The sequence below is a fragment of the Cricetulus griseus genome, chromosome 2, assembly GCF_003668045.3.
Source record: "Cricetulus griseus strain 17A/GY chromosome 2, alternate assembly CriGri-PICRH-1.0, whole genome shotgun sequence".
Classification (NCBI taxonomy): domain Eukaryota; kingdom Metazoa; phylum Chordata; class Mammalia; order Rodentia; family Cricetidae; genus Cricetulus; species Cricetulus griseus.
In genome coordinates, this window is record NC_048595.1 from 105,185,428 (window position 1) to 105,212,578 (window position 27,151).

The window sequence follows — 27,151 nt, forward strand, 5'->3', positions numbered from 1 at the left end:
TCCCTAGCTCCACCTACTACCTTTCTCTATCCCTGTTTGGATATACTGCCTGGCTAAATTCTGCCTGTCTATTGGATGCAATCACTTTATTCATCAACCAATGAGAAAAACATATATTCACAGCATGCAAAAGGACATTCCCCATCAAATTCTACACCACCAAATCACTTCTCTAAACAATGTATTGAAACTTAGTTCATATTTCAGTTGCCTCCACCACAATGGACCTTGACCATATTTACCAGAAGTACCATACTGCCTGTCAGATGCCTGAATCAAGAATGCTTAAATATCCAATGTGTGCTTATTCACCAGAGAAAGGTTTAGCATAGTCTCCTTTGTGACTAGGAGACTTAGCCCGTAAGGCTATAGATATTTGACAATATTATTTTCTCAAAAGAAAGTACATATATAGGACATTTCATATTCTTATTTTCCTTCTACACATCATCCTAGAATGTTTTTTTAAAAAAAATTTTAAATTTTTTTAAAATTTAAATTTTAAATTAAAAAATTTAAATTTTTTAAATTTAAATTAAAAATTTTAAAAAATTGCTGTGTGAGTATGTGGGCCTGGGTACACACAAACTATGGCAAAAGTGGGAGTGAAAATGATCTGGGGATGATTTTCTGGAGTTGTTTTTCTCCTTTCACAACAAAATTCCAGAATCAAACTCTGGTGATTAACCTTCTGCAGCAAGCATTTTTAACAATTGAGATATTTCTCAGCCCCATCCTAGCCTTCTAAACTTAACTTGTGAACAATTATTAGGGGGTATTGAGTTCTGGAATATAGCTTGAAATCTGTATTGGTAACACTCCAAGCATTGTGCTTTTTATTTGCAGGGGTATTGTTTTGGCAGTTTGGTGTCTTTTGTTATTTCATGTGGATTTTATGATTTTTTTTCTATTTCTTCAAAGTTTCCAAGTAAATTTTCATTTGGACTGCACTAATTTTATGAATTCCTTTTGGTAGCATGGTCAATTTTGCATTAGTTCCCATAGGCACAGGAGGTTTTTACATGTTCTAATTTCTTCTTCAACCCCTTCTTCAGAGATTTAGCATTCAGGTTGCATAACATTTTTATTTCATTAGTTCATATATTAGGTTTATTTCTAATATTTCATTTTCTCTAAGACCACTGGTAGTGAAAATATGTCCATGATCTATTTTTCAGAATGATTGCTGTTGTGTATAGAATGACTACAGGTTTTTGTAAGTTGGTCAGTAATGGGCCTTAATAAGTGAAATCATTGTCAGTACTTGAAAATGTTAAAGGATAAAGGCAGAGTAGATGAAATGAAGAAATCCTGAAAGGACTCAAAATGCTCATAAGAAGTGTTGAGAAACACTGGATGGCCTCCATTATAAACTTGACAGGACTTAGAATACCTGATAGATACACACATCTGGGTGTGTGATGGCAGAACTTCCAGAGATGTTACAGTGAGGAAGAAATTCCACCCTTAGTGTGAGTGGTCATATTCCATTGTCTGAGGGAGGGCATAAACTGAATTCAAAGGATAGTGTAGCAGACACTGGAATTTGTCTCGTGACTGTGATGCAATGTGACTAGCCACCTCATGTTTCTGTGGCTATGCCTGCCACACAATCATGAACTGCATCTTTCTCAAACTTTGAGACAATATAAAACTATGTTTTACTTAGGTTGCATTTCCCAGATATTTTAATAAAGTTAACAGAAAAAAATTGCATCAAGAAGTAAGTGTTACTATAATAAATCTGACCATGTGAGTCTTTAGAATATTTTGGCAAAGATGTGGAAAACTTTGGTATCCAGGGAAACCCCAGAATGCCATAAGAGATAATTATGTTGGGAATTACCAAAACTAGGATTCCTGTAAAAATAAAAAGAGAAAAGCTAGGCTACTATGATTTCAGAAGAAAAACAAGACGGTGTGAAGTTTAGGGCTAGAGACAGTTCAATTTATACTTAGCAGAACTTTTTAGCTACTTTCATCAGTTGTGCTAAAATGTTGAGTGGGGCTGAATTCAAGGTAACAGACTAAGTTGTTGGTAAAGACAGTATAAATTTCAGTGTATAGCATTGTTATTGTTCACTGCATTTGATTATGTTTAGAGTAAGAATACAGAGCATAAAAAAGTTCTAAAAAGTCAAGTTTTAACCAGGAAAAAAGCATTATTGGAAAACTGATTAGAAGCACATTTGGAGAATAGGTGTAGGGGTAGACATCTCTCAGTGGGTAAAATAAATGAAAATATTTATGTTCTGTAAAAACCCCACTAACAAAGCCACCTCAGCAGAGGACTGCAATGACTGTTTTCATAGAACTGCCCATTTTTTCAGTACTTGTCAATGTCTTTCCAAAGCTGTTGTGGCTATAACGTAAGATACCCTTCATCCACTTTTGTGTTTAAAATCTTATTTCACAGCTGGTGGTGTAGTTTTGGAAAATTGTGGATCTGTTAGGATACGACACTCCATCAGAAGAAGTACTTCACTCAGAATAGGCCTTGAAATGTTATAACCTGCCCCAAATTCCTCTGAGCTTTCTGCTTCATGACTGTGAATACAATGATCAGCTGCCTCACACTTCTACTGCCATGCTTTCCTCAGTAAAACGGATCTTGCTTCAAAAACTGTAAACCAAAATAAGTCATTTCTCCCTTAATATGTTGCTTGCCAGGTATTTCATCACAGCAATGAAAAATGTAAGTAATACACTAGCTGTACTTGTCACTGTCCAATGAGAACATTAACTAAGTGGCTCCTTGGTAGAGATAGACTGATAGAGGTTCCTCACAGACTCAACAATATGGCCTTTGACTCCCAGTAATAAAACAGCTATAGATGCTACTGAGTACCAAATCTGCAAGTAATAGAGACAAATACTGAACTTCTGATGCTGCCTCATTTTTCAGAGTGACCAAGTAGCAGGATGATTACACTGGACCATATCTACTTTGAACAGAAAGAACATTTTGCCCTTATTGTAACAGATACTCATTTTGGTCATGAATTTTCCTTTCCTACATGCAGTGCTTCTGCTCAAACAATGGTCTATAGACTTTAAAAACAAATTTCTCAGCTGCAAATCATATTCTAGTCAACACTGGCTTTGTTTAAAAAACTCTTCACAAAGCCAAGAAAGTACAGTAGTGGATACAGGTTTATGGAACTCACTCCTCTTAACATGTTTCCCATCACTGAAGTATCTGGTTTGATAGAATGCAGAACTGACTTTGACATGCCATTACAATAACAAGTAGTTGCCAATAGCTTTCAGGCCTGGGACAATGTACTTAAGAAGGTAGTGCACACGATAAACAAGCACCCAGTGTATGATACTCTTTCTTCTATAGTCAGGTTTCATAGGTCCAGGAATAAAGAGGTGAAAATAGGAATGGTACTAGTCACACCATCCCTAGACCACCACAAGGGCAAAATCATATACAAGTATCAAGAACTTTAAGAGATATAAGGAAAAGTAAATGAGAAGTTTCTCATAGATGGCTGCTACCACTTACTAGTATGCTATCATAAAACAGATACTACCAAAATTTCCAAGAAAAGAATGAAAATTAGTCAAGTGTTGGAGTAGAGCAAGCCTGTAATGACATTGATAAACACCAACTTTTCCCAAGAAGCCCCTTATAGACTATATTAGTGACAAACATATTTTCTTTTCAAAAGCATAGACAGATATAAATGCCTAGAAACAGAGAACTTTTTTGTGGTTCTTTGAAACAGTGTTTCTCAGTGGCTTTGGAGGCTGTCCTGGAACTAGCTCTTGTAGACCAGGTCATGAACTCCCAGAGATCCACCTGCCTCTGCCTCCCAAGTGCTGGGATTAAAGGTGTGTGCCACCACTGTCTGGTGAAATAGAAAACTTCTTGACAGTGACATAGATGGTCTATATGTATTGGCTCTTAAAACTATGTTCTAAAAGTTACACATGATCAAGTTTTTTCAGTGAATTAAAATACGACAAACTTTCCCATAATACTCTGTTCCCAAATAAAAGATTAATTTCCTAAGAAAGTAAGTAGGACACAGATGTAATTTTTAAAAAGTACATTGGGATAGATGTAGATGTGAATTTATTCTATTGAGTAATATTTATCTGCTCTCAACTTCAAAATTGGACTGGATGCTGTATTTCAGGTTTGTAAACTCTAAAGCAATGAAAAAGCATTAATATTTATTCCTCATGATACTCTTAGGGGAATTGTATACTAATCCTGCTGAGGCCATTTTCATACCTAGAAGTTATTTATTTGTTTGATATTTTAATAGATGAACTTACATAGCCTCAGGCTTTATAGCACTTATATTTTATTAAAAGTCCATGAAAATGTTCAGCACCCATGACAGAAGCATATGGTACCATTCTGCCTTTGTGTTGAGTGATATTCTTTTATAAGCAACAGAAAGCCCACTTTAAAAAAAATCAGCTACAAAAAAGATAAATTTTTGAGGTGATAGCTAAATTTATTAGTCTGACTAAATTATACATATCAGAACATCACCGAATATATACACAATTATATTCACTTAGAGATGGATCAATGATTTTAAAATAATAATAGCATTCAGTGATGTAGATAAGCAGAAAGATGTCCAGCCTCTGATTTTGACTTCACTGAAGGGCAACACAATGTCAAAGACATAACATTTCTCCATCACTTAGCTTTGGCTTTAATAATGTTAACTTCACCTAAAATTGCCCTTCCTTACAACTACAATTTCAAGGGCAATATACTGCTTTCTTTACATCAGATAGGAAAGAAATTCACTTCCAGTCCTCCCTCATCAGAAGGTTACTAGTGACCAGACCACAGGATATATTGTGTTAATTTTGTGGGACCAAACTGAGTTAAATGTAAATATTACCTAAAAATAAATCTTTATAGTTTAATGTCAGAAACACAAGTTTACAAAATGTATTTTAAGATTTTCATATAATTTCACAGTACTAGAAGCTGATAACTTTTAAATATTTGTTTTGAATTGTAGACTACAGAGTCGAAAACATTTGATCTCTATTTCTTTACAATGTTCTCACATTACTCAGATGTCCATCTTTTTGTGAGTCAGCCTATGCATGGACATGTGGAGGTCAAAGGTCATCATTGAGTGTCTTCCCACATCTCACTCTTTCTACCTTACTTTTTGGGACAGGGTCTCTCACTGAACCTGGAGCTGAGCAAATGGTTAGAATCTATGAACAGTACATTTTCAGAATTGTTTTCTCTGTCTTTTCATGCTAGGATTTCAGATAGGTTCTGTCAATCCTGGCTTTCTTACATGTGTGCCAATGATCTGAACTCAGCTCTTCAAGTTTGTACAGCAAACTCTTAACCCACTAAGCCATTTCCTAAGCCCCATTTCTTATCTGTCTGTATATTTTTCTATCTACTTAAATAAATCACACACCCACGAATACAATATCCTTCAAAGAAATTAAACATTAAAATTTCAGGGGATACCAAGATGTAAAATCAAGAGAAATCTCTCCTCAAACTAATTTAGTGCATTTTTTTCCAGTATCATAAAAAGAGAAAACAAAGTATAAGGAAAGGAAAAATATTTGTCATTTGTCTTCCTGTGAGATGATCAATAGTAATGATAGTATTGAAAAATAGCTATTTTTAGGATGGCTATCTTACCTTCTATTTTACAAAAATATAACATTCCTTTTTAATTTAATCATAAGATCTTTCATAGTAATATAGGGATCTAGAAAAACTACCTATGAAATGTGTTTGCAAAAGAAATTAAAACAATGTATTAATTGCAGAGCTAAAACAGTTCAAGTAGAAGGCTGAAATTTTGTTCTGCATTCTTATTCCCATGTAGCAGTAAATAGTAGAAGTATCTTTTTAAATGTAATTTTCTATTGTGTATTTGAGAATTTGACATAATGCAACCTGACCACCCAGTCTTCACAGTCCTCCCAGGTCCAGCCCCCAACTTTTGTGAACACCCCCAAAGGAGAAGAAAAAAAAATACACCAAGTCTAGTTTGTGATGCCCATATACTCAGTGGCGCATGCTCAAACTCCCAGTGCCCAGCCACATAAAGAAAACTGAGTCCTTCCCCATCCCCACCCCAGCCAGTAGCCATCAACTGTGAAAAGCTACACTTCAGCATCCCTATCATGTGTGAGTTCTCTTCAATGGCGTCCAGTATAGATTTTTTACTTTTTGTGGGGATGGTGGTGGGGGAAAGAGGTTATCATAAAGGCCTTCTATGGTTTTAGCAACTCTTCTTACCAAATTACAGGAAAAATTTCCAATAAAAAAAATGATGACTGAGGGGTGACAAACGTTTTAAACTGACCAAATACTGCTAGATTCTCTTGCTGAAATGCAAATGCTTCCAAGGCTACAGGATGTCCTTCTGAGTGCAGGACAGGAAAGTTAACAAAAGCAACCGTGGGTAAAAAGGAAGTGCAGAAAAGTTAGTAAAAGTACAACTTCATCTTTTATGTATATTTAGGCATATATATTCAACATATTTTATTTATTCCATTCAAAATACTTACATAAATAGTATATAATAAAGCTTTTGGCGTAAAATAAGAACACCTTCATTTTCAAACTAATTAAAACAAATGAACTTGATTTTTCCTGGTGTCTGGATTGTATATAGCTATGGAAGAAAGTTACCATGTCTAATGTTTGTCTGCTTAGAAAACAAGGATCCTGTCAAAGGCCTTTTCAGCATCTAGTGAGATGATCATGTGGTTTTTCTTTTTCAGATTGTTTATATGGTGGATTACATTGATGGATTTTCATACGTTAAACTATCCTTGCATCCCTGGGATGAAGCTTACTTGGTCATGGTTGATGATTTTTCTGATGTGTTCTTGGATTCGATTTGCCAATATTTTATTGAGTATGCTTGCATCAATGTTCATGAGGGATATTGGTCTGTAGTTCTCTTTCTTAGTTGTATCTTTGTGTGGCTTTGGTATCAAAGTCATTGTAGCCTCATAAAAAGAGAATGGCAATGTCCCTTCTGCTTCTATTGTGCAGAACAGTTTGAGGAGTACTGGTATTAGCTCTTGTTTGAATTTCTGGTAGAATTCTGCAGTGAAGCCATCTGGTCCTGGGCTTATTTTGGTTGGGAGGCTTTTGATGACTGCTTCTATTTCATTAGGAATTATAGGTCGATTTAAGCTGTTTATCTGTTCTTGGTTTAATTTTGGTAAGTGATATCTATCCAGAAAACTGTCCATTTCCTTTAGATTTTCAAATTTTTTCCAATTTTTTTTATTTGAATGAGAAACAGGATTGTTTTACATGACAATCCCAGTTTCCTTCTCCTACCCATCCTCCCCTACCCCCCCCAACTAAAACCCTATCTATCACATATCCTTTCTGCTCCCCCTGGATGGTGAGGCCTTCCATAGGGTGTCATCAGTGTCTATTGTAACCTTTGGGATAGGTCCTAGGCCCACCCCCATGTGTCTTGGCTCAGGGAGTATTCCTCTATATGGAATGGGCTCGAAAAGTCCACACCTATGCTAGGGATAAGTACTGAACAGGTCTTCTCACTGAAACCCATGTTCCTGGGGTCTGGATCAGTCCCATGCTGGTATTCCAGCTATCAGTCTGGGAAACAAGAGTTCCTGGATGTTCAGGTCAGCTGTTCCTGTGGGTTTCACCAGCCTGGTCTGGACCCCTTTTCTCTTCACTCCTCCTCAGCATCTGGATTCCAGTTCAGTTCAGTGATTAGTTGTGGGTGTGTGCTTCTACTTCCACCAGCTGTGGAGGGCTATCGGGTGGCATATAAGTCAGTCATCAGTCTCATTATTAGGGGAGGGCATTTAAGGTAGCCTCTCCTCTGCTGCTTAGATTGTTAGCTAGTGTCATCTTTGTAGATCTCCAGACCTTTCCCTAGTGCCTGATTTCTCTGTAAACCAAAAATATCTCCCTCTAATTATGATATCTCCTCTTGACTCTTGATAACTTCTTTCACAGATCAAAAAGTAGGAGAGAAGCGGACATAGAACAAGACCCAGATAGAGTCTAGATGGGGCAGCCATTGCAGTGACCACCATATTCAGAAAGCAGTTAATCCAGATACTAATAGCCACAGCTGCCTTGGTATGTATTGCTGAACTCCATTTGAGGAATATAAGACTGGGGCATGAAGTTTTTTTTTTTTTTCATTTAACATATCTACAGTCTGACGATTTTTGTTATTATTTTGGCTTAAGCTACGGGTCCCATTCTTAGAGCAAGGGATGAAGGTAAGCACGGAATAAATATTTTTAAAATAAAGACAAGTAATATTACTAAATAGCATAGAATGGATAAAAGAAAATAACACAAAATTCTGCCAAAATAAGAATGTTGTGATTATGAATTGCAATCTGATGGTAAGCTATAATCACGGATCTTTATCCACACCAATGCTGATGAATGGAATCTGTAGTACCTAGATTACCTGCCTCCTCAAATTCTACTCACTGTACCTTTCTTTCTGTTCTCAGGCCTGAGTGGCACTTTATAGACCTGTTTGGAAAAAAAAAAGAATGAATCATGATGCTGATTTTACTTGCCATTCACATAATTTCCTACCAATCTCCTCTATTTTGTTCTACCTGTGGTTTCTACAGGAATGACCACAGGGAAGAGGGCTTGAAGGAAGCAAGTGAATTGCAAAGACCTTGTAAAGTATTTTTTTTTCTTTTCTTTCTCCTAAATCAGTATTGTTACTTTTAATGTTGTTCTTTATGTCCACCATCACTGATACTATCCAAGGCTGACTTTCCTTTTTGATACCTCCATTTGATATGGAATCTTTGTTTGCTGTTATTGTTGGGGTTTTTTTTGTTTGTTTGTAAATGTTTTTAGAAATTCACATGTATTCTTGGAATGCCTCCCAGCCCAGTCTTCCTAAAGATGGCTCTATAAGTTTCACTTCATTTTCTGGCTCTGTGATATTTGTCCTAGAGGACAACTTATGTCCTTTGTTGTTTTGTGGTCATAACTGAAAGACTAAAACTTCTTTCTGGTAAAATCTCTCATATTTTGGGTAAACTCTTTTAGGTCAGTTTCATTCACAACTCCTAGAGCCTCTGAAATGACTGAGCCATCAGGGACTAACACGTTCCTTTATTACCAGACGAAGGAAACAGAATGTATTGCTTGCTGACTTGCTTTAACTTTCCTTGCAAATCAGAGTACTCCAGCCAGATTCCTACTGCTAAATTATCATGGCAGATCACACTCACTGCACTCATAGTTGACTTAAAATTCCCATTCTCAAGAAATGAGACTACACCTTGTAAATCTCTTACACCATCCACATGAGAAGGGCAAGAATTTGCAGTTCAGGAAGCAGCTATTGAAAATCTGGATGCCAGGACCTGGAGAGATGACTCCATGGTTAAGAGAACTGACTGCTTTTCCAGATTATCCTGGTTCAATTCCCGGCACCCACATGGCAGATCACAACTGTCTGTAACTCCAGTTCTAGAGGACCTGCCACTCTTACCCAGAAATACATGCAGAAAACTCACCAATGCACATAAAATGAGAAAAAATAATCATAAAAACCACATTTTGAGAAGAGAGACAGACAGAGAGAGAAAGTGTACTCTTGCATGGAGTCAAAATTTTCAGTGATTTTTCTGAGGTTTATATGCAGAAATAGGTGGGAAAAAAAGAGCTGTCTGCTTTCCCAGAGAGAAGATAGCAGAAACCCACAGCTTCTTGATCTGTCTGTGAGTTCCCTCTAATGGGAATTATGGGAGTGTTTACGCTCCTTTAACAATGGCTTGGGAATAGAAAATAAAGTGCTGCACTAATTGTACCAGGAGCTGGTTCACAATTCACATCCTTGGTTTAAGAGTCACCAGCTGTACTCTTGGTTTAAGAGACACCAGGTGTTTAAATATGGGATAATAAGTAGAATTAAGGATAGAATTTTGGAATCATTCTGCCACCCACTTAATGCAGCTACTAAAGAAGAAAGCTTAATAGCCTTTCTCCTACCATGCACAGTTGTATATTGGCAGAGAATAAAATATGGACAGAGGAAGGAGACCAAAATGAACAGGAATGCTAAATATATGACTGCTCCTATTATCCTGCCTCCTTCAAGCCAAGCACCTTGCTTCAGGAAAGGTTAACCATATTCTGTAGGAGCAGAATGCCACACATGGGACTCCATTATCTAAAAATAGAGCTTGTTGAAGAATGCAGAACTATATTATTATTTTAATATTTAAGTGTGCACTCAGAGTCTAAAACCCTGAAAACTTCCTCATCACAACAACCATAAATCAAGAGCCTATATTTAATATCACATGGAGCAGAACTAATCCTGTAAAAAAAAAGTAAAAGAAGAAAAGGCACAGATGTGAAATTATGAGCAAGATATCCATGGCATTTATCTTCTGTAAGAGTAGATGAACAAAAGGTAGATGTGTTTTAATAAGCTTTGTTGTAGCTCAGCATCACAAAGAAGACAGATGCCCCCCAAAAATACAATCTTAACAAACACAGCAAATGAGTTTGAAATTATCTACTCAACAAAAAAAGGGTTCTAAAACCCACAGGGGAAGATAATTACATACTGTGATTTTGCATCAATGTAAAATTGTTTCCAATTAGTACAGATGAAATAGATTTTCAGAAAAATATATTTCAGTGTTGAAATAATATGAGAGGGACAGAAGATGCCCATTATTTATATGTTCTTGAATAAAAGAACTAAATATGATCAATTATTCATAAATAAGAATCAGATAATTATGTTAAAACTTAAGTCATCAGAAACTTTATAAATCAAGGAGGCTTGTTGATTTTTTAGCTACTTGGAAATATTGAATGTCTTACAGAAGCTTCTCAGTTTCAGGAGGTCCCAATTATTAATTGTGGATTTCAGTGTCTGTGCTACTAGTGATATGTTCAGAAATCAGTCTGCTGTACAAATTCGTTGAAGGGTATTTCCTACTTTCTCCTCGGTTTATGTTGAGATCATTGATGCATTTTGGACTTAAGTTTTATGCATGGCAATAGACATGGATCTATCTGCAGTCTTCTACATGCCAGCATCCAGTTATGACAGCACCATTTGTTGAAGATGTCAAAGGACACAGTCAACAAGACAAAATGACAGCCCACTAATTGAGAAAAGATATTCACCAGCCTCACATCGAACAGAGGGCTGATCTCCAAAATTTACAAAGAACTCAAGAAGCCAGTGTCCAAAACACCAAATAATCCAATTATTAAAAGTGGGATACAGAACTAAATAGACAGTTCTCAATAGAGGAATCTAAAATGGCTGAAAGACACATAAAGTGTTAAACATCCTTAGCTATCACGGAAATGCAAATGAAAACAACTCAGATACCATCTTACACCTGTCAGAATGGCTAAAGTCATAAACCAATGACAGTTTCTGCTGGAGAGGTTGTGGAGAAAGGGGAACACTCCTCCACTGCTGGTGGGAGTGCCAATTCATACAGTCACTTTGGAAATCTGTATGTCGATTCCTCAGGAAAATGGGAATCAGTCTATCACAAGATCCAGCAATTCCACTCTTAGGCATATACCCAAAAGAAGCACATTTCTACAACATTTGTTCAACTATATTCATAGCAGCATTATTTGTAATAGCCAGAACCTGGAAACAACCTAGATGCCCCTCAACCAAAGAATGGCTAGAAAAAAATGTGGTACATTTACAAAATGGAATACTACTCAGCAGAAAAAAAGGCAATGGAATCTTGAAATTCACAGCCAAATGGATGGAATTAGAAAAATTCTAATTTCTCAGGTTACCATTCTGAGCAAGGTAACCCAGTCTCAAAAAGACAGGCATTGTATGTACTCACTCATATGTGAATTTTAGACATAGAGTAAAGGATTGTCAGCCTGCAGCCCAGGCTGCTGGAGAGGCTGGTAAACAAGGAGGACCCTAAGAGAGACATACATGTTCCCCTGAAGAAGGGGAAAGGGACAAGATCTCCTGAGAAAATTGGGAGCATTGGGGGGAGGGGAGAGTGAACTAGGAGAATGAGAACCGGAAAAGAGGAGAGGTGAGGAGGACATGACTGGACAGTGAGGTTAAGTTGGGTTAAAGAACAGAAGAGAGCAAGATAAGATATAATATAATAGAGGGAGACATTATAAGTTTAAAGAGAAATCAGGCACTAGGGAAATGTCTGGAGAACTACAAAGATGACACCAACTAACAATCTAAGCAACAGAGGAGAGACTACCTTATATGCCCTCTCCTAATAATGAGATTGATGACTAATCCATATGTCATCACATAGCTCTCATCTAGCAGCTGGTGGAAGTAGAAGGAGACACCCACAGCTAAACCTTGAACTGAACTGAAATCCATATTCGGAGGACTGATGAGCAAAGGGGTCCAGACCCCTGAATGTGTGTGTCAATGAGGAGACCTTGGAGATCTATGGGGCCTCTTGTAGTGGATCATTACTTAACGCTACCATAGAAATGGACTTTAGGAGCCTATCCCACATGGAGGGATACTCCCTGACCATAGACACAAGCCGGTTGGCCTAGGCCATTTCCCAAAGAATATGACAGACTTTAAAGACACCCTATGCAAGGCCTCACCCTTCCTGGGGAGTAGAAAGAGTATGGGATGGGTAGGGTGTTAGTTGGGGGTGGCAGGGGAGGAGGGGAGGAGGAAGGACCTGGTTTTGACATGTAAAACAATTTTCTTGCTGATAAAAAAGTAATTAAAAGAAATATTGAATGTCTTCCAGGAATATTGCATTTAAAGGTTTTTAATACTCAGTGATTTTTTAAAGATTATTGGCTTTTTATTACAACAGCATGTTTAATACGGAACTGTTTATAAAATCAGAATTATAGTAAATATAGAAAATATGTTTTGTTTCATAAATAAAATAATAATTATGTACTGTCTCTGAAAGGCAAGCTTGAATGAGCAAAGCTTTTCATTTATACTTAATGAAATTAAAGTTAGAATTGTTTTACTTTGTTAATATTAGAAGGATTGGAGTAAAATCTTTAATGTCCCAGAAGTAGAAAGTAAGTTTAATGGTGAGATGATAATCAGGAAATACAAGTTCCAAAATATTTTTCAGTTAATAGAATAGTTATTTTCATCAGGAGAGTGCTTGATTCTTCAACAGCTTCCTGTAAAAGGAAAAGTAATATAAAAGAAGACCACCAATTGTGAGCTAAACTTTTATCCAGCCACTTGACTAATGGTGTGTATTGGTTGTGGGAGATTCCTGGTAGAATTTTGGGGATTGCTTATGTATACTATCATGTCATCCACAAATAGTGATGCACTGACTTCTTCCTTTCAAAGTTGTATTCTCTTGATTTGTTTTTCTTAAATCTTTAACCAGAACTTCTAGTACAATATTTAATAAATATGGAAAGAGTGGACAGCCTTGTCTTGTTCCTAATTTTAGTGGAATTGTTTTGAGTTTCTCTCCATTTAATTTGATGTTGGCTGTTGGCTTGCTGTATATTGCTTTTATTATTTTTAGGTATTTTCTTATATCCCTGGTCCCTCCAAGACTTTTATCATGAAGGGCTATTGGGTTTTGTCAAAGGATTTTTCAGCATCTAATGAGATGATCATGTTTTTTCTGGCAATTACTTATATTGTGGATTATACTGAGAGATTGTCATATGTTGAACCATCCCTGCATCTCTTGGAAGAAGACCACTTGATCATGATGAAAGATCTATTTGATATGTTCTTTGATTCACTTTGACAGTATTTTATTGAGTATTTTTGTATCAATGTTCATGAGGGAAATTGTTCTGTAATTATTTTTCTTTGTTGACTTTTTTGCTGTTTCTGTATTAGGGTAATTGTGACCTCATAAAGCAAAATTGACTATGTTCCTTCTGTTTTTGTTTTGTGAAGTAAGTTGAGTACTGGTATTAGCTCTTCTTTGAAAGTCTGGTAGAATTCTTCCTTGAAGCCATGTGGCCAGCTAAGATTCCTAGAAATACTGGATAGTAACCTGTACTTGTCATCTCCTTTGATCAGATTGGTGCCTACTCCAATTGTCAGCAGAGAGCCTTCATCCAGTAACTTATGGAAACAGATACAGTTACCCACAACCAAATATTAGTCAGAGCTTGGAGAATACTGTTGAAGAACGGCAGGAAGGATTATACAAGCCAATGTGTCAAGGACAGCACAAGAAAACCCACAGAATCAACTAATCTGACTCATAGGAAATCACAGAGTCTGAACCAATAACCAGGAAGCATGCTAGGGACTGACCTAAGCTCTTTAAAGATATGTGACTGTTGTGAAGTTTGGTCTATTTGAGGTCTCCTAACAAAGGTAGCAGAGACAGTCCTTAATGCTTTGGTTGACTCTTTGGAAGTTATTCCTCATAGCCATAGTGGTTTGCCTTTCCCAGCCTAAATACAAGGGAAGCTTCAGAAAAGTCAGAGGATCTACCTGCTTTGGTTAATCAGAGCTTTTACAATGATATGCAACAAAGTGAGTCCTCAAGAGCACATGAGTCACCTTCAACATCCTATAGAATATTTTCTATTTATTTATTTATTTAATTTATTTATTTAGAAATAGTTCCGAAGAAGCTGACAAAGACAGAAAATAGAAAAATCACATGATTGTGTACATGAGACAACACTGTTCTCTTTGCTAAAAGTCTCTATCTTTCACCTCCCACAACCTCACTCTTCTTTGTTTTGCAAATCTGCAGAACTGTCATGCTCAAGGGGTATTTTTGTTTGTTTTATTTTGTATCAAGCCAATCCAGATCATGTCAGATTCACACAGATTTTTTTCAATGTTTTCTATATGTCAAACACTTGGGCTAGAGGTGATAAATAATATAGTGATGAAGGAATGCAGATGCTCTGAGTATGGAGTTTAAGAACACAGTCAGAAGACTGAGTACACAAATATACCTCCCTTTTACATGGGAATGGAATATGATGAACTGGTTGAACTAAATAAAATGAGATTAACACATCACTTTGAGTTCTTTCTTAGTGCAAAATTTCTACCACTGTGTCGTACATTAACCATTTAATTCCTCAAGACTTATTATTTCCTTCATTTGTAGATGAAGGTGTATATGCTCAGACAAAAATAATTCAATTGTATAGCTAATTACTGGTGAGTCAAATATTTACTTTGAAATGTATTTTTTCCAAATTTTACATTGTCTATTCCATTAATATATGGAAAGGTGGGTGTTAAAGGCAAGTGGAAAGTGATTGGAGTCCTGCAAGAATAGATTTGTCCATCAATCTAGAAATCAAACTAGAGAAATATTGAAAGGGGAATTATGTAGGGAGGAGACAGAATATGATTAGAAAATGAAAGTGTCCTTCTTTTTCTCCTACCTTCCTCCCCTACCCCATGCTCCCAATTTGCTCAGGAGCTCTTGTTCCTTTCCCCTTCTCTGGGGGATCATGTCTCTCTTAGGGTCCTCCTTGTTTCCTAACGTCTCTGGAGGTATGCATTATAGGCTGGTGACCCTTTGCTCTATGTCTAATAACCATATATGTGAAAGAGAAGGGGAGAAGAGGAGGGGGAGGAGAACTTGAGAGAACAGGAAGATTAAGTCCAAGGAAGAATAGAGGAGAGCAAGAAAATAGATAGCTTAAGTGAGCCATTATAGGTTTATAGAGAAATTTGGCCTCAAGGAAATGTCCAGAGATCCACAGGATGATCCCAGCTAAGAATATAAGCAATAGTGGAGGGTCTACCTTAAATGTCCTTCCTTTATAATGAGATTGATGACTACCTTAAATGCCATCTCAGAGCCTTCATCCAGTAGCTGATGGAAGCAGAAGCAGACTCCCACAGCTAAGCACTGAGCCAAACTCCTGGAATTCAGTTGCAGAGAGGGAGGATTGATGAGAAAAGGGGTCAAGATCATGCTGGAGGAACCCAAAGGAACAGCTGACCTGAGCAATGGAGAGCTCAAAGACTGCAGACTGACAGCTGGGGAACCAGCATAGGACTGAATCAGGCTCTTTGAATGTGGGTATTAGATAGGAGACCTGGGCAGTCTATGAGGCTTCTGGCAGGGGAACAGTATTTATCCCTAGTACACGAATGGACTTTGGGAGCCCATTCCCTATGGAGATCTACTCTCTCATCCTATATATAAGTAGGAGGGCCTAGGTCTTTGCCCAAATTATGTGACAGACTTTAATGATCCCCCATCGAAGTCCCCACCCTCCCTGAGGACTGGATGAGGGATGGGATGGGGGGCTCAGTAGAGGAAATGGGAGGACAGGAGGGCAAGGGAACTGGGATTTCTATATAAAATAATTTTGTTTCTAATTTAAATTCAAATTTATTTTTAAAAAAGAAAAGAAAATGAGAGTGACAGCTGCCAACCAAAGGACAAGCATGCTTACATGTTTACATGGTTATTTATTCTCAAACTTATCTTGACTGTAGGGAATGTGTTTTATTTACATATTTTCATATATGTAGAATGTGAGCATTTGTAATACCTACTGTTTCACTCTAACCAATAAAGGCTACTAATTTTAAAAACTATTTACAGTAATTATTTATTGCTTATTTAATCTGGAGGAGTGCATCCTCCATGGAGCTCATGTGAAGATTAGAAGACATCATGTTGTCCTCAGTTCTCTTTCTCCACCATGTGGGACCCAGAGATGGAACTCAGACAGCAAGTACCTTTTCTATCTCAGCCATTTACCAAGACCCACAGATCACATTTGACATGCACTTGCTAATTTCTGTTGCTGAGGTTTGAACTTGAAGTCCCATGCATACTAAAGAAGTACTTGAACAGCATGCTGAGTCTCTAGCCTCTCTCCAAGGAATACTTTATGTGCTAAAATTTAGAGCATTTTCTTTTCTCTCTACAAATGAACAGGGTTTCAAAGGAGAGGAAACCAAAAGAAATCAATAGGGGGTTGAAGAAAACAGACCACCACCTAGTAAGAAAGAGTTAGTAACATGGCATTTTTGATAAATTCCATTAAGGAGGGTAAACAACAAATATTGGTGACAAATGGATTTTGTCAAGAAGGGAAAATTTCAAGAGTATTTACACAAGGGACACTAACACAGTGTTGTTACAACTATGGGAGTGCAAAGGTACCTCAGTTCAACAGTTTCCTTCTGCAATCCTGAGAGCAATTTCAGGAGACTGGTCATATCGCATAAAAATGTGAATAGTTGCTTAATGGGACCTACATGAGAACCATATGTTTTTCCATTCAAATTTGTTATTGGTAGTAAGAACTCTGTTGTCAAACCAGGAAATTTTACAAGAGTCTGAGTTATTACTAGGACAAAGCAAGACAGAAATTGACTAGCAATAGTTTTTTTTTAATTCATTGAATATCATCCATATTTACATATATTCCTTTTAAAAGTATTTGTTTGTTGTGTGTGCATGTATGTGAGTACAAACCATGGTCCCTGTATGGGTGCCAGAAGACAAATTGCTCAACTCATCTCTCTACTTCTACTATGTGAGTCCCAGTTATCAAACTCAAGTCCTTGGGCTTGGGAGCAAACATTTTTACATACTGAGCCATCATCATCCCAGGCTTGGTTATTTCTTTGAATAGCAATTATTTATATTATTTCTGGTCTTATTAATGTTAATATTATCCCCAGTATATTCTATCACCTAACAGAGTAACTCTTTTGCATCCAATTTTATATTTATTATATTGTACAATTTTGTTTTGAGAAAATATTACCTTATAACTCACAAAATCTTCAACCAAAAAAGCCAAGTTTCTGGCATGGAGATGTTGAACAAATTTGACTTGGAGACAATGAACAAATGCCAAGAAATCAGCACAACTAAAACTTATTCAACAGGGAGTATTTACAACTGAACATTGGGAATGGGAAGGTCTAATTTCCTGCATTATAACTCACTGCTGAAAGCTTAGCATACCAGTCACATTTCTTCTGTATTCAGCTGAGCTATCACTAAGAATCAAAACATTAATCTATACTAAGATCCCTAACTCAGGAATTGAATTGGTATTCATTTACAGTGAAAATTTTAAGGACACTTCACTCATTCCCACATGAATCAAGTGACAGTAAATTGCCAGAGGCAGATAGACACTGGCATTCATTGACCAGTTTACTTGATGCTTACAGTCATTGGGGTAGGCACTGGGATGTAGATATCAAATAAATAATGATTGGAGCATAATTCAACTAGAGGAGTAACTACCTAGCACAAACTAAGTTTTGGGCTTGATCACCAGCACCACGTAAACCAAGAACAGAGGTACTATCTTATAATCTCAGCCACTGGGTGGTAAAGGCAAGAGGACCAGAAATTCAGAGTTCATAATGGTCTGAAATACTTGAGATCCTGTCCCAAAGAACCAAAATGAATGAATGAATGTATGAATGAATGAATGAATGAATAAATAAATGAATGATCACAGAAGTGTACACAAAATTACATCCAGTGACTTTTCAAGGACATAAAATAAACTTTAAAATAAACTAAGTAATTCCTGAGGGAAATCAAACAAGGTTTCTGTAAGTTAGTGTAGTTGCAGTGAAATTGATTCTAAGAGTTAAGTAGAAAAAAAAGATGGAGGATGTATGTGGCCAAAGACATTCCTGGAAGCAGGATGCTGGTACTACTATATCTCCATTATGAGAATAGTATGCACATAGCAACACTGATGTTTAGGAATTACATGAGAGCACATAAGAATTCCACAACAAATATCAGTCAACTAACACTATATTTTGAAATTCTTAGTTAAATACGAAGTTGAATGCTACTACACAGTTAATTCATTTGATTTGAAACTTTGATACTAATTATTGCTATCAAACATAATCATCTATAAAAGAAGCAAATCTTAAGAAGATAATCGCTTGATTATGGTTATCAAAGTGTATCTTTAAGTTGTCAATGTATTTATGCAATCGGCAAAATTTCCCATTAAAATTTGCTAGTTAGTAGTAACCAGTCACTTTGTAGTTGGATTGAGGTTCCCTGGTAAAGGTATATATCTTAGATTGATTTACATGATCAAAAGCCTATGGCTTGGGAGGTTGTAGTCTCTAGTAGGGATGTTGTTTTGATAAATGGGCATAATATATCCCTCAAATTACACGTATCCCCACAAAGCAATGCTGCTGGCAGCTTTTCTCAGAGACCTTTCTTAATGCAGAGCATGCCGGTTACTACCTAAACTCCCAAATGATCAACATGCTGAGAAAAGTGACATGAGTATCCAGCCCCAAATGCAATATAATCATCACCCCACCCCCACTCCCACCAAAGGCTAAAGGATTACCATTCCAGAGACAGAAGGAAGTGAGAGTTAAGAGATTGACTACAGTGCTATGGAATGATTTGGTCCTAATTGTGATGTTGAATTCACACCAGTTGTCATTAACAGCAAATGATAGGGTCCTGCTATAGCTAGTCATGGAGAGGGTAGGGGCTTATGAGATCACACACCTCTTAGAGAATCCATAGGCAGTTAATGGCTGTTGGGTGAGTGAGAGGCATTTTCATCAGTCATACAGTCACTATTAAGATGCCCATGTTCCTGTAAATTGTCCCTCATCTATACAAAAGTAAGCAGCTCTATAAAAACACATTGAATTAACAAGGGGGGAAACTACATGAAAGTTGAAGGGGAGCTCATTGGAAAGAGAAAGACTTGGAGAGTGAAAGAGTGTGGCATATGGCTATGATAAATCACACCCTATACTGCATACAAGTGTCATAACAAAAACATGCTATTATATACAATTAATGCATTACTAAAGCATTTTAAACACTTTTAAATTAAAAAAAATATTTGAATTAGCATTTTCTGGCAAACTAACCAGGGTTTGTTGTGTTTTTCCAAAATCAAATACAGTTTTATTAAAGTATAGTTAATTGGCAAAAATTAAATAAGTTGGCCAGGGGGTCTTGTGTTCTGATTAGCCTATATAATAATGACATGCTTACTACATGAACAGAACTACCAGCAAGGTACATAGTAGTTCTGTTGGCCAGAGGAGGTAAAGACTCTCTAGTCTTGTGGTAACTTTCAAACAATCAATAGAATAGTATTTACCAGGGATAAGATAATATTAAATCTTAGAACTGAGTTTGTGTATTTTGTCTAATATTTCTGCTTGCCCATCTATCCACTGACAATCACTATTCAGCTTTGTTTCTGAGTCTGATGCTTCTAGGGCCAACTTGCAACTAAGATAACACCTGCCTTTGTCTATATGAATTACTTGAATTAGCCTACTCTCATTCCTGTGGGGAGGCACAGAATTTCTTTTTTTGTAGTGGTCAAAAACCATCCCATTGCATATGTGTATAAATAATACATACATACATTCATGCACACCACATATATTCACAGATGGCTTGTTTGCCTATTGTGAATAATGCTTCAAAGAACATAACAGTACAGCTTTCCCTTTAACACACTGATCTTAATTCCTGCAGTTACATGCAAGACAAGAATGTGGATCCTGTGGTAGTTCTTTTTTCTTTACCCAATTTTCTTTAGCACTTCTCAGGTGTCCTTTGTTCACATGTTCAATAGAGGTACATGTGATGCCTATATTTTGGAGACACCCATTTCCAGATATCTGGCTTACAAATACTTCCTATCCTGTGTTTCCCTTTGGTCTTTGTTTATGTCCTTTGCTGCACCAGAAGCTTTTTAGTTTGATATAATCCTACTTGCTTATTTTTGCTCCTGATTCTGTTCCTTTTCTGACACAAAAAAATCATTGCCAAGTCCAATAGAGTTAAGCTTTTTTTCCTGTTTTCTTCTAAGGAGTTTTATCATGTCGAGTCTTATATTTAAGTCTTTAATCCAGTTCAAGATTATAGGATTTAGCTTCCATAATCACTTGAGCCAATTTCTTATAATGACAGAGCCAGGAAGAGGAGAAGAGAGAAACATTGGAGTTAATTTCTCTGGAGAGCCAAGACTCCAAGATGGAAAAAGTATCAGTACATTGTCTGCTGTTACTTAAGATTTAAAATAGTTTGCCATTCACAAGACTTACATCCTTGTCTGACACAGTTACTTATAATGTAAGATGTCACACAGAAGTATCTTTGGAACAAGAATTTATACAATACACAGGCTACAGCCTTCTCTCTGGTCTTAAATAATTCAGTTTGTGCATTATCTTCTGGGCTAAATGTTCTGGGCTAAACAGAGCCATAGCTCTGTTTTTTTGGAATTGACTGTTTTAACATAGTTTTAATATATTGGGAATTATGTGGTTATGAACACACACACACACACACACACACACACACACACACACACACACACACACACACACACACACACGATATGCCAAATGCTGTAAACCAAATATATGCTGCATATTTCAAAGGATCCGCAGCAGCTAAGCCTGAGGACAATATGAGGTTGAGTCTGACATTAAATTGATATTAGGAACATTAAGGCAGGAAAGGAAGTTTTCTCAAGTCACTAGACAAGGAAGCAGAGTTTCCACAGGTCTCATCTTTCTAAAATATTAAGGATGAGCTCCATCTCCAAACCACAAACAAACCACCATGTATTTTTCATACCAAACTTTATATCCTCAGAATGCTGTAATTGAAGTACAGTCCACACAGTGCTATAGTTTAGAGGGCCACAGGAATCTTTAGTGGTATATAGTCTTTTCAAAGCCCTTCCACCCAAGCTCACTCTTCCTTTTCTCTACCTCCTTCATCTCATCTCTATACTCCTCTGCATTCTCATTTTCTTCCTTTTCTGGATTTGAGATCAAACCAAGAGTCTTGAACTCGCTCTACCACTGACCTGAAGCCCAACTTCTAGTAGACAACAGCATTTCTAACATAATCTTAGAATCTAGTGAAAAAAATCAAATGCATATGCTTAATATCAGGAATCTAATGCCCTTATGTGTTGAATGGGTTTTTGTTAATTTGACACTAGCTAGCATTATCTGGAAAAAAGAATTTCAATTTCCATTGAGAAAATGCCTCCAGCTGATTGCCTATACTCATGTCTGTCTCTTGATTGCTAATTGATGTGGGAGAGCCTAACTAACTGGGGTTAGTGCCATCCTTGAACAGGTCTTTCTGGGATACATAATAAATCAATTGCGGGGGCATCAAACAGTGTATGGGGCCTCTGGCAGTGGAATTTATCCCTAGTGCAGTATTTATCCCTCGTGCACAAATGGATTTGGGAGCCCATTTCCCATGGAGGGATACTCTCTCAACCTAGATACTTGGGGGAGGGCCTAGGTCCTGCCCCAAATGATGTGATGGACTTAGATGATTCCCCATGGGAGCTTTCACTCTTCCTGATGAGTAGATGGGGGTGAGATTGGGGATTAGTGGAGGCAATGGGAGGATAGGAGGGAGAAAGAAGAAACTGGAATTTGTATGTAAATTTAATTTACATAAATTTTAATTTAAATAAAAATTAATTTAAAAAAGTAGTCAATCTGCAAAAGCCAATATGCAACATTCCACTGGGACTTTTCTTTGTGTTCCTGTCTCCAAGTTCACAATGCTTTGAGTTTCTGTGGTAAACTATGATCTGGAAATATATGCTAAACAAATCTTTCCCTCCACTACTTGCTCCTAGTCATCATTTTAAACCATGTCAACAGTAAGTAAGTTAGGACACCTTTTCTAAGCACATGGTATCAGGGATTATTGAATAGTATCTATTTTTTTTAAAAAAGCAAGTGGAGTTAAAAGCAAAAAAAAAAAAGAATCACATCAAATATTTTGTTTTTTTTAACTTGGTTTTTTTGCAAAAAATTATTTACAGAAGGAAAAGAATTTAAAAATGTGTTAATAATTATTCTGATTTTTAAAAAGAAAATCCCTCACTCCCAAACCATGGTCATAAAGCAACCAGAAAACACTTCAGGAAAAACTGTTGTCCACTGAATTGCAGAAAATAATCAATCCCAGTCAAAGAGCATGGAACTAGGAGGTCTCAAAAACAGGAAATATGACTCACCTCCCACCCAGTATTATATAAAGGAATAATTAGTTAATTAAAATAAATTAAAACAGAGCAATTCTAGGCCTGATGAAACCACATTCTCCCTTTCTTACTCTCCACTAATAAATCTGACTCTAGGAATCTCCAGGAAGCATTCTTCCAGACCCTCAGACACCGAGCTGTGGCATCATTCTGGAGTTGAGCTGGATTTATTCTTTCCTCCACTGACTTATTTCTCGGATTTCTTTCCTCAATCAAATCTGTTAAATATAATTGTGGAAAGAAACCCATGGGAGAATTTATTTTGGAAAAAAATGCTTTCTCTGCTAATGAAGAAATCACTATGTTGCAATTAGTGTAGAATATGTTACAATACCAGCAAATAAAAGAAGACTTGAGAAGAGTGGAGATTGTGGAGAAAAGAGAAGTTTGGCCAAAAGCAATGATAGAGTCCTGTGCAACTGACTGAGGATATAGCAGCACAGAAGAAAAGAATTGGCATTAGCACATTCTCTGTTTAAGTCAGTGTCTATACACAATTCTCTCAATGACTATTCAGAGTGAAAGGATAAAGAAATTTTTATTGTAGAAACTATTTTTTCCTATTTTATTAGAAAACAATTATTTTTACATGTCAATCGCCGGTCCCCTCCTCCCATGCCCCCTCAACTAAAACACTACCCATCCCATACCCTTTCTGCTGCTCAGAGAGGGTGAGGTCTTCCACAGGGGATCTTCAATGTCTGTCATATTCTTTGGGATAGGACCTAGGCCATGCCCTTGTGTCTAGGCTCAGGTAGTATCCCTCTATGTGGGATGGGCTCCTAAAGTTCATTCCTATGATAGCAATAAGTACTGATCCACTACAAGTGGCCCCATAGATTTCTAAGGTCTCCTCATTGACACCCACATTCAGAGAGTCTGGATCAGTCCCATGCTGGTTTCTCGGCTGTCACTCTGGGGACGAAGAGTTTTCCCTTGTTCAGGCCAGCTGTTTCTGTGGGTTTCACCAGCCTGGTATGGACCATACTTTGCTCATCAGTCCTCCTCTGCATCTGGATTTCAGTTCAGTTCAAGGTTTAGCAGTGGGTGTCTGCTTCTACTTACACCAGCTGCTGGATGAAGGCTATAGGATGGCATATAAGTTAGTCATCAATCTCATTATCAGGAGAGGGCATATAAGGTAGCCTCTCCTCTGTTGCTTAGATTGTTAGTTGGTGTCATCTTTGTAGCTCTCCAGACATTTCCCTAGTGCCTGATTTCTCTTTAAACTTACAATGTCTCCCTCTATTATATTATCACTTATCTTGCTCTCTTCTGTTCTTTCCCCCAACTTAACCTCACTGTCCAGTCATGTCCTCCTCACCTCTCCTCTTTTCCGGATCTCATTCTCCTAGTTCACTCTCCCCTCCCCCCATGCTCCCAATTTTCTCAGGAGACCTTGTCCCTTTCCCCTTCTCCAGGTGACCATGACTATGTATGTCTGTCTCTCTTAGGGTCCTCCTTGTTTACCATCCTCTCTGCAGCATGGGCTGCAGGCTGGCAATTCTTTACTCTAAGTCTAAAATCCACATATGAGTGAGTACATACAATGGCTGTCTTTTTGTGACTGGGTTACCTCGCTTAGAATGGGTTCTTCTAGTTCCATCCATTTGCATGCAAATTTCAAGATTCCATTACTTTTTTTTCCCAATGAGTAGTACTCCATTGTGTAAATATATCACATTTTCTCTATCCATTCTTTGGATGAGCAGCATCTAGGTTGTTTCCAGGTTCTGGCTATTACACATAATGCTGCTATAAACATAGTTGAACAGATGTCCTTGTTGTAGGAATGTGCTTCTTTTGGGTATATGCCTAAGAGTAGAATTGCTGGATCTTTTGATAGACTGATTCCCATTTTCCTGAGGAATCGCCATACAGATTTCCAAAGTGGCTGTATGAGTTGGCACTCCCACCAGCAGTGGAGAAGTGTTCCCCTTTCTCCACAACCTCTCCAGCATAAACTGTCATTGATGTTTTTGATTTTAGCCATTCTGACAGGTGTAAGATGGTTATCTCAGAGTTGTTTTGATTTGCAATACCCTGATGGCTAAGGATGTTGAATACTTTCTTATGTGTCTTTCAGTAATTTTAGATTCCTCTATTGATAATTGTCTATTTAGTCCTGTACCTCACTTTTTAAATGGATTATTTGATGTTTTGGAGACTAGATTCTTGAGTTCTTTGTAAATTTTGGAGATCAGCACTCTGTTGGATGTGGGGATGATTGTGAATATCTTACCAATCTGTTGGCTGTCGTTTTGTCTTATTGACTGTGTCCTTTGCCTTACAGAAGCTTCTCAGTTTCAGGAGATCCCATTTATTAATTGTGGATCTGTCTCTGTGCTACTGGTGTTATGTGCAGGAAGCAGTCTCCAGTACCAAGTTGTTCAAGGGTAATTCCTACTTTCTCTTCTAATAAGTTTAGTTTGGCTGGGTTTATGTTGATGTCTCTGATCCATTTGGACTTAAGTTTTGTGCATGGCAATAGATATGGATCTATCTACATTCTTCTACATGCCAGCATCCAGTTATGCCAGTACCATTTGTTGAAGATGTTTTCTTTATTCCATTGTATAGCTTTGGCTTCTTTGTCAAAGATCAGGTGTTCATAGGTGTGCAGGTTAATATCAGGGTTTTCATCTAGATTCAATTGGTCTACCTGTCTATTTTTGTTCCAATGCCAAGCTGTTTTCAGGACTATACCTCTATAATAGATCTTGAAAACAGGGGTGGTGATGCCTCTGGAAATTCTTTTATTGTACAGTGTTGTTTTGGCTATCCTGGGTCTTTTTTTTTCCATATAAAGTTGAGAATTTTCTTTTCAAGTTCTATGAAGAATTGTGAAGAATTGTGCAAAAATCCCCATTTTGATGGGGATTTCATTGAAACTGTAGATTGCTTTTTGCAAGATTGCCATTTTTATTATGTTGATCCTACTATCCAAGAACATGGGAAATCCTTCCATTTTCTAGTATCTTCCTTAATCTCTTCCTTTAAAGACTCAAAATTCTGGTGATACAGGTTTTTCATGTTTTGATTAGTGTTACCCCTAGGTATTTTATGTTGTTTGTGGCAATTGTAAAAGGTGATGTTTCTCTGATTTCTCTCTCAGCACATTTATCATCCATATATGGTAGGGATACTATTTTTTTTTTTGAGTTAATCTTGTATCCTGCCACTTTGTTGAAGGTATTTATCAAGTGTAGGAGTTCCCTGGTAGAGTTTTTTGGTTCACTTATGTAGACTATAATATCATCTGCAAACAATTAAAGCTTGACTTATTCCTTTCCAATTTGTATAACCCTAGTATCCTTTTCTTTTCTTATTGCTCTAGCCAGAACTTCAAGGACAATATTGAAGAGATGTGGAGAGAGTGGAAAGCCTTGTCTTGTTCCTGATTTTAGAGTAATAGATTTGAGTTTCTCTCCATTTATTTTGATGTTGGCTGTTGGTTTACTGTATATTGTTTTTATTATATTCAGGTATGTTCCTGTTATTCCTGATCTCTTCAGGACCTTTATCATAAAGGTATGTTGGATTTTGTCAAAGGCTTTTTCAGCATCTAGTGAGATGATCATGTTGTTTTTCTTCTTCACTTTGTTTATATGGTGGATTACACTGATAGATTTTTGAATGTTGGACCAACCCTGCATCCCGGGGATGAAGCCTATTGGTCATGGTGGATGATTTTTCCAATATGTTCTGTTGACTTCTTATACTTTCATTGGCATGTCTTTCTTTAGGTTGGGAAAGTTTTCTTCTATAATTTTGTTGAATATGTTTTCTGCACCTTTGAGTTTGATTTCTTCACCTTCTTCTATACCAATTATCCTTAGGTTTGGTCTTTTCACGGTGTTCCATATTTCTTGTATATTTTGTGTTAAGGATTTGTTGGACTTAAGATTTTATTTGCTTGATGAGTTTATTTCCTCTAGTTTATCTTCACCATCTGAGATTCTCTCTTCCATCTCTTGTATTCTGTTGGTTATGCTTGCATCTGTGGTTCCTGATTGTTTACTCAGTTTTTCCACTTCTAGCATTTCCTCAGTTTGTGTTTTCTTTATTGTCTCTATTTCAGTTTTCAGGTCCTGAACTGTTTGCTTCAGGTGTTTAATTGTATTTTCTTGGCTTTCC